The sequence below is a fragment of the Maylandia zebra genome, linkage group LG3 (genome assembly GCF_041146795.1).
Source record: "Maylandia zebra isolate NMK-2024a linkage group LG3, Mzebra_GT3a, whole genome shotgun sequence".
NCBI classification, from domain to species: domain Eukaryota; kingdom Metazoa; phylum Chordata; class Actinopteri; order Cichliformes; family Cichlidae; genus Maylandia; species Maylandia zebra.
Genome location: NC_135169.1, coordinates 10,978,520 through 10,984,271, shown reverse-complemented (window position 1 = coordinate 10,984,271; position 5,752 = coordinate 10,978,520). Strand labels below are relative to the sequence as shown.

General features: G+C 40.1%; 1 long non-coding RNA gene across 1 annotated transcript; it reads left to right on the top strand.

Moving 5' to 3' along the window:
* Positions 1-259: 259 nt before the first annotated feature.
* Positions 260-1,024, top strand: LOC143416952 (uncharacterized). Its single transcript, XR_013097187.1, has 3 exons — positions 260-460; positions 691-853; positions 934-1,024. It is a non-coding gene; the product is annotated as an uncharacterized LOC143416952 (long non-coding RNA).
* Positions 1,025-5,752: the final 4,728 nt, after the last annotated feature.

Below are 5,752 nucleotides of genomic sequence, written 5' to 3'. Positions count from 1 at the left end.
GTTACACAGCTGCTTACCGCATCAGACAGTACTTCTATGGACTGTTAACAGGAGGTGAGGTTACTGAATATGGCAGGGATGGAGAAGAGATCAAATACTACCGTGTCCCATCAATACTTCCCAGCAGTGATGAACAGAAACAACTGAAACTACAGTGTCTGAATGAGGTACTGAGGTTAATCATTAAATATGTGTTTAATTACTCTGACAGGCAGACGTGTTTCTGTGGTACATGTGAGCATCTTATCTGTGCAGGCTCCTGAGCGTTTGCGTCGCAGGGTGTTTGAAGAAGCTCTGCAGGTTCAGACTTCAGACTTAGAAAACATCCCCGACCAGCTGAAGCTGCCAGTCTGTGTGACTGTTTTCTGGTTTAAGAAGCTACAACACCACCCAAAGCCTGAAACTGTAAACTGCCTCCATGCTCTCCTGCTGTGGTTAGTGTGTGAGCCCGATGGTCCAGGTTAGTCTCACTGGGTAACATGATGGATATCTACAATGACATGCATTTATTGGTGTAAGAAGCAGTCAGCAGATGGACTGTAGTCAGAGTTCCTGTATTCAGAGTTCCTCTAAACAGATTTTGTGTGACAGCAGCAGCACTGATGCTTCCACATCAGTCTGAACAAGAAGAGAAACTGCTGCTGGTCTCTGGTTCTTTGGCACCAAAACTTTGTCTTACTTTGTCTGTAGAGGACGAGTTTGAGAGGAAGATGAAAGCTTTAAAGGATGAAGTTGTGCGTAACTGGCAGCCACGTGTGGCTCATGCTTTCAGCCAATGGCAGTGCTGCATGAGGCAGAGCCTCCACCTGAACCAGCTGCTGTGTTCCCCTCTACCAGAACCTCAGTGTGCACGGTAAACAGCAGACTAATGATGTGCTCCACAGATGTTTAACCCACTTCATTAACTTTAACTGTGGTTTTCTGCTTTGTCAGACTTTACTGTGGACCTCTCCTTCATCGGCTGGCAGATGAAGACACGATTAAACAACTACAGAAAACACTGAAAGGACAAAAGAAGGAAATATATAAAAATTTAAAGACCATTCTTAATCCAACAACTACTGAGGAGGGCTCCTCAAGTGAGGAAGGATGTTAACAACTGGTCTTATTGAGGAAGATGGCATCCATCCCACTTTGGATGGTGCAGCTCTCCTTTCTAGACATCTGGATGAATTTATCCAGAATTCAAACCAGAAAATAGAGTTAAGGGCTTACATGCAACTCTGAACAGTCCCTCGTCCTGTCACCTACCCCCAAAACCCTGTCCTCACAGAGGCTGTGACTCCATAACACCAAAGAGCCAAGACAGCTAAATGTGGTTCACTGAATATATTATTTTTACAGTAGAAGTTAAGAACACAAAGAAATGAGTGACGCAGTTTAAAGATCGATGGCTTCCTCTCCTCCTCCCTCCTTTTGTCTTTGGGTAAAGATGATAACATTTTAGAAACTAAAACTAATGCACAACTAAAACACAATCCTACTTCTAAATGAAATACAGGAAGTAGAAAAGAAAAATAGTGAAATAAAGAGCTGTCGGTGTGGTTTTACGTTGTTTTACTCAGTAGTTGAACTGAACTGAATCAAATTTAGCTAATGAGCAGCAGGAACCTGAAGAAAGCAGCAACATGGATTCTAGTCAGGTGTTTAATGAGCAGCTGAGAGAGGAGAGAAGAATTTATCAGGGAAATGAGGCAGACATTAGTAGCCGGTGTTCATTAACCCCACATTGTCTGCACAGGATAACTCACATGCACAACAGCCAATAAGAGCTCAGGCCATAAGACGTCCACATGCAGGAAACACCTCGATTTCACCTTCTTGTTATTATTTTGTGTCTACAGTGTGACCATGCACAGGCCCACAAATCTGGAATAATATTGAAAGCTCTTTAAAAATATTAACGCCTTTCTCTGTATTCAAACGGACGCAAGGATTGTGTGTTGCAAGGATTTTTCAAAACTTGTAATCGAAGTGCTATTATTTCCAGTCCTCACTGACTTCATGTATTGGAGTAGCATTTTATGTTAGAACTTCTAGTATAACTTTAGGGCGTTTAGTGATTTAGGTTAGTACGATAATGTACATTGGGTACTATATATGTATTGTCTGTATATAATCTGGCGTTTGGGCCAAATGACTATTACAACCAAATAACTTCACAAATCAACTGAAACTGTTTCTCTGTGATTTGAATTTAGTCTTCAGGTTTTTGCTAATGTTTTAGAGCACTTTGTAAAATGTTTTTGAATAAAGTTACACATTAATAATCACTAACAAGACAGTTTGATCTTGTTCCATGTGAACTATCCAGATGAAGCTGGAGGTGAAGAATAAAGCAGTGTGTGTGTGTCTGTGTGTGTGTGTGTCGGTGCTGATGTTTTCCCGTCATCCCAGTTTTCCTGGTCAAAAGTAAACAGAATCTCAGACAGGAGTCCTGACAGCCACTCACTTTCATCTCAGTTATGTGATGACATGTGTCATCAGCTAAAAGCTCTGCAGGGAAATGTTTTCCCTTTAGTGTGCACAGCTCTGCCCTGTGGAAGAACACAGCTATTACAACCAATAGGTTTTCATTTTCTAGTCTTCATGAGTCAGGTTATTGATTATCTGCAGCAAGGCTACTGACAGGAACTTTAAAGAGAGAGGTTCATCTGACAGAGAAACATGTTACATTGGACAAATATCACTGCTGGTTGTGAAAATTCGTCAGTAACCGAACAACATGTCACAGATTAAGTGATTGTGCAGGTGTGTGCTGTAATTTGTTTTCAGTTCTATCAGACATGTGCTGTAAAAGAAACCAGAAGAAAAACTGTGGAAATGAGACACAATATTTGTGACAATAGAAAATGTTATTGAAGGAAAATAACATTCTAATTTTTAAATACAACCTGACAAATTGTCATGTCTGTGTGTAGGCAGGCAGGAGGAGAGGACCCAAAATGCAGGACTCAAGGAAGCGGAAGAAACTAAAAATACACAGCTTTATTGCTGGGATGAAGCAGAACAGAAAAACACTAACTGTTAAGGATTCAAATATTGGGGATGGATACAAGAGAAAAAACCACAATAACAACACTGGTCCGGCCGGGTTGAGTCAAACGATGATTTTAATGATCACACGCGTGGGAGATGGACACTGATGCAGACAGCCTCAGATCTCAAAATGGTGGAGCATTGCTCAAACTCTTATAGCCTCTGGTGCCCCCACCTTATCATAAAAGCCTAAACATTCACATGCTTTCTCTCACACGGCGCCTAAGCTACGACCTTGGCTCCCTGTTTATCTGCTCCTGCTGAGATGGGGCAGAAAACTCCAGCATGTTCTCTTCTAATCAGACAAATAAGGCGATGACTTTCTGTGAACAGTATTTCTTATAACTCAGCAGTATAATGCATCATAAACAATATCATTCATTCACAATAAATCAGCAGTCTAATATAATGCAAATCAGGACAGGCGAGACCTAGTTCCATTGGTCTCAGTGTGCCGTAGCAGATGAGAGCTTGGTGGAGACAAGCTCATCTCCAAATAACACGGGTGGCAAAAAAGAAATAGAGGCAGAATAAACCCTCTGACCCGTGCAACGGCTAACCAGTAGTCTACCTGGGAAGTTGAAGAAAGAAGAGAAGGATCGCAGAGCATCATTTCACTCAAAGAGGAGGTGGCTGAGTGGCCCGAGGAGTGAGACAAATACTGTAAGAGGAGTGTTGGCCTTTTTCAAAGGCCAAAGAGGAGGAGTGTGGAGATTAGAAAATTATTTTACTGTTACTATTCATAATCATTACTATTGCATTACTTATCATTTATCATTATCATTTCATCAAAGCATTTATTGAAGCTGTTGATGTGCTTTGTTGCCTCAGGGCAACGCTATGCTGTAGAGGGTATGTTATAGTTTCCTCATTTGGAAATTGTAGCATTAAATTCAACTGACCTGTTTTAACAGCAGTCAACCAAAACACAGAGGTTGATGAGTTCACTATTCCAGTCATGTTTGAGTACTTCCTCGTTTTTTAACAAACTGGGAGGAGTGGGGAAGTAACCTGATGATAGTCCTGCCTCTTGCTGCCATATCATAAAAAGGTCAGATTTGCAGATGAGACAGTTGAACTTCAGATTTCTGGAGACAGGATGGAGACCATCTTGGTTTTCTCTGTGTTGCTTCTGGCCTGCTCTATCTCAGCAGCTCAGACAGCTGAAGATGAGGTCATTCTTAAAAAAAAAGATTGCGCTCCTACACAGCAAATCCAGCATGTCCAAATTAACACTGTTGGATTTGATTTCAACACTATTAAAGTGTCTATATGGGTCCACACCAGAGAGTGTTAATTTAACTCTTTTTGGAGAGTTGGTACGTTAACTCTGATCTAGTGTTAAACACCAAATCTGTCTGGAGTTGATAATTTAACACTTGGTGTTAAGAGTTTATATATTAACTCTCAAAGAGTATTTTAGTTTAACTACGTAAGAGTTATCTTCTAATTCATTCTAAAAAGCGGGAATTTTACTGTTCTGACCTTCTAGAAATTTCTTTTGGAAATAAACATTTACTAAAAAGACGCAATGGTTTTTGAAAAACATTTATTCTGAACTGTGCACCACAATTTCAAAACATTTTCTGAAAGATGTAACAGTGTACATGTTCTCACTTTCATTAGAATTGTGTTTATCAAAAGGTCTGACATGGTAAATGCAAATAACAGCATTCTCATCACTTATATCTTTAATACAATATGCATGTCCTTCATTCATCCCTTTGTGGAACTTCAACGCACTTCTGCTCTCCCCCATATTCCATCTTCACAAGCATATCCTGTGCGGAGATTGAATAAAAATTAGTTGACACTAATTAATGGCACAAATAATCCAGTAAACAATTGCAGCACAGAAAAAAAAAGGAATCCTCTTTGAGCCATTACTTGTGTAAAGTATTTTCCCAAAAGACAAAGACACAGGCAACAGGTAATACTGAACTAAATGTAAAACCTCAACCTTTTTCATTTTTACCTAAACCGTGTGCACAAAACTCTGGAGGGATCTATGCTACCGTAGAATCCAGTCAGGACGCCTGCTACTGCTGTTTGCTCGTTTTTTTTATGGGCGATCGTTTTCAGGCTTCAAGTAGCACCATTATACCAACGTTTCACATTCTACACATTGTTTTAGGTGTATTTGACCAAACGTTTGACTGAAAATTCACATGCAAGCTTTTTTCAAGGCTGTGGTATTTGCCCGCAAACAATACCTTTCAGCTAGCTAAAACAGAATATTATGCTATCAGCGAGCAACATGGCTAATGCCTTTCACACAGCTTTGTCTCAACTCCAAAGAGCCACAGAAGTAAAAGCAAAAGCTCATGATAATAATTGAAACAATCTTTGAAAAAATGACTTACCAAGCATGGCAAACAACTCAAATATGTAGAGCAAAATGTTCTGAAACGGCTTCACTTCAGCTTCGATTGGAGCCGTGCTGGGGGCGGAGTCTGTGAATGTACTCTGTTGGTGTCATAGCCCCTCTAGGAGTTCAGAGTTAAGAGGTCAAGAGTTAATGTTTCCATTGTAACACCTCCAGATTTGACAGAGAAACACTCATTTTTAACACTCGATTTTAACTACTGTCATTTTACACCTCAGAGTTACATTAAAAGAATGTGACTCTGCTTAGAGTAAAATTAACTCTACTTTTGCAAGAAGACTATTAACACCAAAAAATTTAACACTTTTGAATTTGCTGTGTACAGCC